The sequence below is a fragment of the Primulina huaijiensis genome, chromosome 10 (genome assembly GCF_012295235.1).
Source record: "Primulina huaijiensis isolate GDHJ02 chromosome 10, ASM1229523v2, whole genome shotgun sequence".
Lineage (NCBI taxonomy): Eukaryota > Viridiplantae > Streptophyta > Magnoliopsida > Lamiales > Gesneriaceae > Primulina > Primulina huaijiensis.
This window is the reverse complement of record NC_133315.1, coordinates 13,042,414-13,053,207: the sequence shown is the minus strand read 5'-3', so window position 1 is coordinate 13,053,207 and position 10,794 is coordinate 13,042,414.

Genomic DNA, 10,794 nt, shown 5'->3' with positions numbered 1-10,794 from the left:
TTACAACTATCAATCTATCTGTGAGATGGTTTCACGGATAGTAGATGACCTACTCAACAAACAATATGGATCAAAACTGTTTCGGTCCCAAGTAAAAGAACGAATACTTGTAACTATCTTTTTTAAGTAAACACCAGATTTTGGAGGAAATAACAGGGTGTGCACTTGACATATTCCATTAGATTTTAACGATGAATTAATGGCAATGATCACCAAAATGTCTAAAATTCATGAGTCGACCGACGAACCTTTTCGACATTTCGATCATAAATGAGAGGGGCCAAAAAAATTTCGTGTCCAAAGTCCAAACAACATGGATGATGTAATCAAAACCCATTGCTTCTATCCGATATCTTTTCTGCATATTTCACGTAACAAACTTTAGGAGTCGCAAAAATAATAAAGAAATGTATTTCTTTCTTCCAATCCTTAAATGAAAATCCTCATGCATCTCTTCTTCTTTTTCTTCTTTTTTTTCTGCATTCGATCGAGATGTAATTGTTAGAATTTGTTCAATATAATTAATAAAATAAAATCTTGACTTCATTTTAGAAATTTCAAAGTCTTAACTGTCACATACAGTTTGTTTTCTGTTTTTTTTTAAATCTATCAACGTGTCTTTTGGCATGTATTATTTGAGAAGAGATGCATCAATTCATTGTGGCTTTTGAAGAGGACTTCTCGGTGGCTATAAATAGTGCTTGTGATTGTGAGTTTAAAAAATATAATTACAACTTATTGAAATCCATTATTTCAACTCAATACACATATCCAAGTTCCAAAATATTTTCTATTGTTACTTATAGAAAATATTGCAAAGGCTTTTCATATCCCAAAAACTATTTGTCATACCCCTTAAGTAACATTGAGAGGGGACAAATATAGTTTTTAGGAAAGCGTATTCGTACGTGTTTCAAGTATTCGATTATTTAATTATTTGTTTGTTCGTTTTCGAGAATCGTCCTCTACAAATATATTCTCTACAATCTAAAAACTATATTATGTCCTTGAAAATCTGAAATTACGATTCATGGAGAGTGGAACAAACATGGCAACATTGAAGTTTATTAATCAAGACATGGTCAAACTTGATAGGTTTGATGGTACGAATTTTACGAGATGGCAAGACAAGCTTAAATTTCTACTTACAGCAATGAAGATATTCTACATTTTGGATCCAAATTTGGAAGAAATTCCAGCACCTACCGATGGAGAAGATAAAGAACTAAGGGCTAAAAGAGAGAAAAGGCATGAAGATGATTTGATGTGTCGCGGTCATATTTTAAATGCCTTGTCCGATCGTCTTTACGATCTCTACACAAACACCACATCTGCTAAAGAAATATGGCAAGCGTTAGAAAACAAGTATAAAGCCGAAGAAGAAGGTATGAAGAAATTTTTAATTTCAAAGTACATTGATTTTAAATTTCTTGATGATAAACCATTGTTGCCTCAAGTACATGAATTGCAAGTTATTGTTAACAAAATGAGGGCTGTCAAGATCGAGTACCGGAATCCTTTCAAGTGGGTGCAATCATTGCAAAATTGCCATCTACGTGGAAAAGTTACCGGAAAAAGATTCTTCATAGTTCTGAAAATTTTTCCTTGGAACAAATACAAAAGCATTTGCGTATTGAGGAAGAATCTATGACTAGAGATAAGAATGAAAATTCTTATGAAGGTACATCTAAAGCCAACGTCATAAAACAGCCTACACAATTCAACAGTAACAATAAAAGGAAAGGAAATCCATTTGGTCCGAAAAAATCCATAGATAAACTCAAAAAGATGTCCAAAGGAGCATGCTTTGTTTGTAGAAAATCCGGGCATTATGCTCGAGATTGCAGGTTTAAAAAGAAACCAAGTGATAAAGAGGCAAAGATTAACTCCGTGGAAATGGACAACATTGTGGCAACTATAAGTCATGTTAATGTTGTTCAAGGAAAAATTCTAGGTTGGTGGTATGACACATGTGCTACAGTCCATGTTGCATATGATAAGTCATTGTTCAAAAGTTATCAAGAAATTGAAGATGGACAAGAGATTCAAATGGGAAATGAAGGGCGTTCCAAAGTTGTTGGTAAAGGAAGTTCAGTTTTAAACTTTACTTCGGGAAAGACAATAACTTTGACAAATGTTCTTCATGTTCCGGACATGAATCGAAATCTAGTTAGTGGTGAACTTCTTAGCAAAGCAAAGATTAAGGCTGTATATGAGTCTGGAAAATTGACTCTTTCAATATCTAATAACTTTGTTGGGAAAGGATTTTCTTGTGATGGGATGGTCAAATTATGTACTAGTGACAATGAAATAAATAAACGTATTTCTTCTGCTTACATGATTGATTCTATTTCTTTATGGCATAGTAGATTAGCACATATAGGAAAATCTACAATGAACAGAATGGTTAAATGTGGCCTTATATCTTGTGATTTAAATAAATTTAAAAAATGTGAAATTTGTGTTAAATGCAAGATGACTAAGAAACCATTTCAAAATGTTGAAAGAAATACTAAAACTCTAGATCTTGTTCATTCGGATATTTGTGAACTAAATGGAATGTTAACAAGAGGAGGAAATAGATATTTTATAACTTTCATAGATGATTGTTCAAGGCACACTTTTGTTTATTTAATAATACATAAGGATGAAGCCTTTAACATGTTTAAAGTATATAAAGCTTTAGTAGAAAACCAACTTAATAAAAAGATTAAAATATTTAGGAGTGATAGAGGTGGTAAATATTTCTCAAATGAATTTAATTTATTTTGTGAAGAAAATGGAATTTTGCATCAATGTTCCGCACCTCGAACTCCCGAACAAAATGGTTTGGCGGAAAGAAAGAATCGAACATTTGTAGAGATGATAAATTCTATGATTTTAAATGCGAAATTGCCATTTATTATATGGGGAGAAGCATTGCTAGCTGCATGTCATATTGTGAATCGAATTCCTCTAAAAAAGAATAATATATCACCTTATGAGATATGGAAAGGAAGAAAACCAAACATAAGTTACTTAAGAGTATGGGGGTGTCTTGCTTATTGCAAAAACACGAACTCAGCAAGGACTAAATTAGGTCCAAGAGGAATTAAGTGTGCATTTGTTGGATACGCTACAAATAGTAAAGCATATAGACTTCTAGATTCAGAATCTAACCTTATAATAGAATCTATGGATGTTGAATTTTTTGAGGATTCACTCACTGCGGAAGATAGTACTAAATTAGTTCTATACATTAAATCTCAAGAGAAGATTGTAGATGGATCACAAAATGACAAATCTACTAAGGTTATTGAGCAAACCTTTGAGCATAGGAAAAGCAAAAGAACAAGGAAAATAAAATATATAGATCCTAATGAGATTGATTCTCAATTAATATCTCTGTGCTTAGTAGAAGGAAGTAGAAAAGAAATAGTGAGAACAATTCCATTTCTTCAAGAGACTCTAGTTTTTGGAAAGATGCTGTAAATGACGAAATGAATTCTATTTTATCAAATCACACTTGGGAACTTGTTGATTTACCTTATGGTTCTAAGCCTATTGGTTGTAAGTGGGTGTTTAGAAGAAAGTATCATAGTGATGGAACACTTCTAACATTCAAAGCTAGACTAGTAGCTAAAGGGTATAAACAACAAGAAGGAATCGATTATTTTGACACATATGCTCATGTTGCTAGAATTACAACAATAAGAATTTTATTTGCATTAGCATCTATTCATGATTTAATAGTACATCAAATGGATGTAAAAACGGCATTTCTTAATGGTGATCTCGATGAGGAGGTATACATGGAACAACCTGAAGGTTTTGTTCTACCAAGAAATGAGAAGAAAGTATGCAAATTATTGAAATCCTTATATGGTTTGAAGCAAGCCCCGAAACAATGGCATGCAAAATTTGATAATAATATTATTTCAAATGGTTTTGTTCACAATACTGTTGATAAATGTCTTTATCATAAATGTTTTGAAAATTGAATCATATTTATTTGTCTCTATGTTGATGATTTGTTAATAGTAAGTAATAACATAAAAGGCATAATTGAAACAAAGAGGTTTTATCTTCCATATTCAAAATGAAGGATCTTGGACAAGTGGATGTTATACTTGGGATTAAAGTCACAAGAAATAGTGGGGGTTATGAACTAAACCAAGCACATTATATTGAGAAAATGCTTGATAAGTTCCAACATTTGAATATTAAAGAAGCTAGTACTCCAATTGATCCAAGCATCGAACTGATCAAGAATAATGGAAGGACAATGGCACAACTTGAGTATGCAAGTGCAATTGGTAGCCTAATGTATGCATTGCAATGTACAAGGCCAGACATTGCTTTTGCGGTTAGCAAACTGAGTAGGTTTACCAACAATCCAAATAATGATCATTGGAAGGCTATTGGAAGAGTTTTTGGTTATTTAAATAAAACAAAGAACCTTGGATTGCACTATTCAAAATTTCCTGCTATATTAGAAGGATACACAGATGCTAGTTGGATATCGAGTGTTGGAAACAATAAATCTACTTCGGGTTGGGTGTTTACTCTTGGAGGAGGTGCAATATCTTGGAAATCCAAGAAACAAACTTGCATAACACATTCCACCATGTAGTCAGAATTTATTGCATTAGCCGAAGCAGGAAAAGAGGCAGAATGGTTACGTGATCTTTTGTACGAAATACCTTTGACTTTAAAAATTATTGGTTCAATATCAATATTATGTGATAGTCAAGCCACTCTTGCAAGGGCGTATAATGAGATATACAATGGAAAATCTAGGCATATAAGCCTAAGACATACTTATGTGAGAAAATTAATTAAAAGTGGAATTATTTCTCTCACATACGTGAAATCTAGTGAAAATCTAGCAGATCCTCTTACTAAGCCTCTTACGAGAGAATTAGTAAAATCTACATCGAGGAAGATGGGATTAAAACTCCTTGATTGAAATAAATTACCAATAATGGCAACCCTACCAAATATTATTATTTGAATAATATAAGGTTCAAAGGGTAAGAACAAGTTATTGATTGTGAAAAGTATGCAGTATTTTATTATAAGTGACCCATCTTTGATGAAAAGGTACTTGATGTTACAGTTAGATGGTTGAACATAAATTGTTCTTAATAAGATTCAGTTTAAGAAACAAGTATCTCAATGTAACATAGATACTGGAAGAATCTTACCTATATGAACTTAAAGGTGGTGCCGTCTTAAAAGGTAGTTTGAGAGTTGCTTTCTGAAAAGTTCATAGAATGGATGAGTGCAAGGCCTATAAAAGCACTGAGCAAGAAATTGGAACTTGTGAAAATGAGTGTTTATTTGTGATTAATTCACCGGTATTGTAATAAGAAATTATGATTCAAAGTTATCAAGCTATCATTAATTTTACATTTGTTTTGTGATTTTTTCACTAAGGTGTGATTCAAATCGAAAGATATCATACTGTATTAATAAACACCGAGTATGAGTTGGATGCTAAATTATTTTGAACAAGTGGGGGATTGTTAGAATTTGTTCAATATAATTAATAAAATAAAATCTTGACTTCATTTTAGAAATTTCAAAGTCTTAACTGTCACATACAGTTTGTTTTCAGTTTTTTTTAAATCTATCAACGTATCTTTTGGCATGTATTATTTGAGAAGAGATGCATCGATTCATTGTGGCTTTTGAAGAGGACTTCTCGGTGGCTATAAATAGTGCTTGTGATTGTGAGTTTAAAAAATATAATTACAACTTATTGAAATCCATTATTTCAACTCAATACACATATCCAAGTTCCAAAATATTTTCTATTGTTACTTATAGAAAATATTGCAAAGGCTTTTCATATCCCAAAAACTATTTGTCATACTCCTTAAGTAACATTGAGAGGGGACAAATATAGTTTTTAGGAAAGTGTATTCGTACGTGTTTCAAGTCTTCGATTATTTAATTATTTGTTTGTTCGTTTTCGAGAATCGTCCTCTACAAATATATTCTCTACAGTAATCACAGTTGAAAAGCATCAGATTAAACGTAATGATTTGAAAACGATTGGTTCAAAAAATTATTTTCGAGTAAACCGATCAGATTCGACTGCCCAAAAAACAGAAGAAACAAAAGAAATTATAAACTGGAAAAAAAAATTCGAACTTCAAGATTCTTAAGTCTAAGTATGCATTTTTTCGATGTAATTAATCATTGCAAAATTCGATTTATTCGTACGGTTTAGAGCCTCTCCAATAAAACACCATGCATTTGAGCCTCCGATCGAGAGCCAAAATGGGCTTGATTTGTTCCTCCAACTTAACATTTTTTATATATGTTTATAATTTTAAAAGTAGTTTATATAAATCAATTTAATTGTTCTACAAATATGTAAAAAAAAATATTTTTAATTGTGTAATAAAAATTAAAATATACTTTTTTAGATATTTCTTATGTAAAATAAATATTTACAACTATTAAATATATGTGTTATGATATGATATATAAATTATTAATTGTGAAATTAACAAATAAATTAAATCAACTTTTAAATTAAATATCATTATTTATAATTTTACATAATTATTAATTTAATATGTAAATATTTTTTAAAAAAAAAAATCACGAATAGATATTTGATAGAATAAAATAATTGTTATAAATGAAAAGTAGGGATAGTAAGAGAAGTAAAGTTTGAAGCAGATGGATGGGTGGCGAGGTCCTTATTTTGTAGCCTTAGACATTTAGAAAAATATACATACATAATAATATTTATAGATTTTTTGATAGAAAATTTCATGTTATATTATGGCACACAACTACCTCAAATGTAAATCTCAGTGTGAACATTTATCAATAGACGTGTCTTAAGTTTACCAATGATTAAATGTTTAAATCTTTTGTAAATTTCTTGTTTATTTATTTATTTATTTTGAGCAATTATTGTACTATTTATAGTACGAAGGTGCTGCGTTTGCAGATGGCAAAAGACCAAGCGTATGGGATAACTTCACCCACAAATTTCCAGGTCTCTTTATTACTCTTTAAAATTTCATTATTTAATTTATCATTTATGTCACATACTTTTTTTTCCCTTGAAATAATTTTTTTTAAGACAAGTATGATATATACAATGTTACTTGCATTAGTCTGGGTCGGGACATGACACAAATTTTCATTTTTTTCTCCCCTATTCAATATTATTTATAGGTTATTTAAATTTAAGCTCGCTATTATCTCGAGTACCTGTTTTAAGAAAATTATATCAAATACTATGTGTATTAAAGCTCGTTTTCAAGAATATAAATTGTAACAAATTTGTGGTTTGATTAATTGAGACCATAAGATTTTTAATAAAATTGTTGAAGATTAATTTTCAAATATCTCGTTGATCCTCGTTTGACAAGGGTGAGATAATACACTTAGAGTGTGTTTGGTACAAGTGATGAGATAAATAAATGATTGATTATGTTATAGATAACAAGATTAATATATTATTAATCAAACATTATGTGATACTATTAAGATTTTTTTGTTCAACATTTTGAAATTTACTATTATATATTTGCTAAGTTTCCTTATTTTTTGTACATATCTTGAGCAATACATAATATTAGATAATAATAATAATAATGTTAATAATAAAGATATTAATAATCTTTGAATTAATAAGTGTAAATATCATAAAATTAAATATAATAAAAAAAATATTATTGATAAGCATAACCAACATTAAAATTTAGTTTATATTATTTTATTAAAATATACACAAATAAATTATTTTTTCAAAATAAAAATATATCTTTATATTTTTTAAAGTTTAAATCAAATTAAATAATAATGATATATATTAAATATCAGGATCGACATCTAACGTACAACACTCTAAAATAAACTTTTTATTCAGTAAATAACTTTAACATTTTAAGAAATAATAGGAGAAAAATGTAATTTATTGGGTTTTGATAGTGTATCCCACTTGATTTGTTAGATTGATAATCAAATAGTTATCCACGAAGTTAGATCTTAAATCGAATCAAAATGATTATTAAAATATCTTAAAATTTTAACCAAATATTGGATAAGTGTTTGACTATTAATCTATCTTTGTTTAATCCACTCAACCAAACACACCCTTATTGTTAACATTATTATTATTATTATCTAATATTATATATTAAAACAGATGTGTACAACAAATAAGTAAAATTAGCAAATATATAATATTAAATTTATTAATATTTAAAAGCTAATCATATATTCAAAATATTGAACCAAACAATCTTAATAGTATCACATAATGTTTGATTAATAATATATCAATCTTGTTATCTATAGCGTAATCAATCATTTATTTATCTCATCACTTGTACCAAACATACTCTAAGGGTTTCTTATATTTAATCAAGTTTGGTTTTTATCTGCTTTAATATCTTTTTTTTTCAAGGGTTTTTTTTTATAAGGGTTTCTTATATTTAATCAAGTTTGGTTTTTATCTCCTTTAATATCTTTTTTTTTTTAAGGGTTTTTTTAAAAAAAAAAAATTTGTAAATAATTTTTTTTAAATTTTTCAATAAAGTTTATAATTTTTTTTTTCTGATTCATATATATATTATTTTATTTTTTTTATTTCCTAGAGATGGTTAAATTTTTATTTTATTTTATTTGAGAGGTACGTAGTTTTTTGAGAGAAAAACAGATATTAGTTAGACCTATCAAGGAAGGGTTCAATAAATCTTTCTTTTTTAAGCATTTTTTAAAAAATATATATTTCTCTTATTCCATCCTCACACTTAATTTTAGACAATAAATATTGCGTGCCACGTAATTAAATTATTCGCAAAATAAATTATTAAAAATGATTTATTATGACAATTCAATATGCCAGTAAACGATCATTAGAAAATTAATTGATTAATGGAACATGTAATTATCCTCGTTAAGTAGTTGTTTTATTTAACATTTAAGACACTGTAAGGTGCAAAGGATATGACTTCGCATCTTTACCCTCGTCCGGTCATGTTTTGCTCGAAGTTTACGCTAATAAGAGTTAAAAAAAATTAATGTTATAGATTCTTATCATCGCATGCAGCACACGAACCAAGATTTTCTGTGTCCAACAATCAGTGACGAAACCTTATATGCCGCGGACGAAACTAATTAAACCTCCAAGGATCGAAAATATTCGGAGTGGCAAATCATATATATTTTGGTGAATATATAAGGTACTAACATATTCAAATGCATGGGAATTAAAAAGTTTATAAATAACACAGAAAAATAATGTACCTTAGCTTAGTATTTGGAAATATGGTAAACTTGGAGTACCTGATAGGCATAGAGATGTCAATGGGACGGGTATAGGACGGACAGGGACGGAGCCACCCTTGGGCTAGAATTTTACAATTTTTTTTAATTTTTGGTTTTTCTGTATTTTTTTTGTGAGCAAATTTGAAGAATTTTGGTTAATTATGAGTAATTTTTTAAAATGATCTTCTGCCAATGCCTATAATCAAATTTGACTTTCGCTCGTATTTTGCTCAAAAGGTTGAAGAACTTAATGTAAGTTGATTTTTAAAATTAACTGAAACGACCTCGATTTTTTTTTTCCTAATATCTAAACCATAACTTCTAAATTTCTAAATAAAATAATTTAACATAATCATCAATCCTAATAAATTAACAATTTAAAACTCAAGTGCATAAAATAATTTCTAAATCATCACCTAACGAAAACATCCTAAATTGTCCTTTGAAAAGATCACTAACAATAAAATTAAAGCATAAGAATTCTCTAATAAAAATCATTAACATAAATCTTTAAATCTTAAATCTAATAAAATAGTGCGGAAACATAAAGGCCCTCGGGTGTGTACTGCTGTACTCGATCGACTCAATCGTCACCGCCTCCAAAAATCATCAAATCATGCATCATACAAACCTAGTGAGTCTAATGACTCAGCACGTTCTAAACATAGATAACAACTAATACATATACAAGCACATGCCTTTAAAAATCCTATTTTTATTTAAAATAGCTTTTGAAAATAAATAAACCATTTTGAAATCATGTAAAAATCGTTTAAGCATAATAATATCATAAATCGTAAAAACATTTTAAAAATAACTTTTAAGAATAAATAAATCCTTAAAACAAATCATTTAAAAATAAGCTTTGAACATAATTAAATCATTTTAAAAATTGCTTTAATCCTCATTATAATTCATATATCATAAAAATCATTTTTATCATAAGCTTTCAATCATATATCATTTTTGGGTGAAGTTTGATCCTTGAAAATGACTAGCTTTTATCTTTTGGTCGACTGATCAGTCTTCAGCTCCACATGGCCCATGGGGGTGTGCACTAGGCTCCACCGTGGAAATACGTTCGCCAGGGCTCCCTCGGGGGCCTTCTCCCATAGACGGGCTCCCTCTGGGGCCTTTTCCCTCGTATGGGCTCCCTTTAGGGCCTTCTCCCGTAAATAGGCTTCCTCTAGGGCCTTTTCCCCTCACGTTATCCCCACAAAATCATATATCATAAATCATATCTTTTGTCACAGTCAATTCACATCCCTCAAAATATTTTTCTTTTTCTTTAAAAATCATGAAATAGCACAACTTTCCAAAAATAGCATTTTAAACAGTAAAATTTGCACAGCTTTACCAAAAATCATAAAATAACATATTATCATCAAAATAATCATTTTAAACCATAAAATATCATTTAACATGCGTTATGATCCTTCGGGACGCTGCCAAGCGTTTTCGTATTTTCCTAAGTGTAAAAAGACCGTTTTGCCCCTGGACGTAAAAATTCAC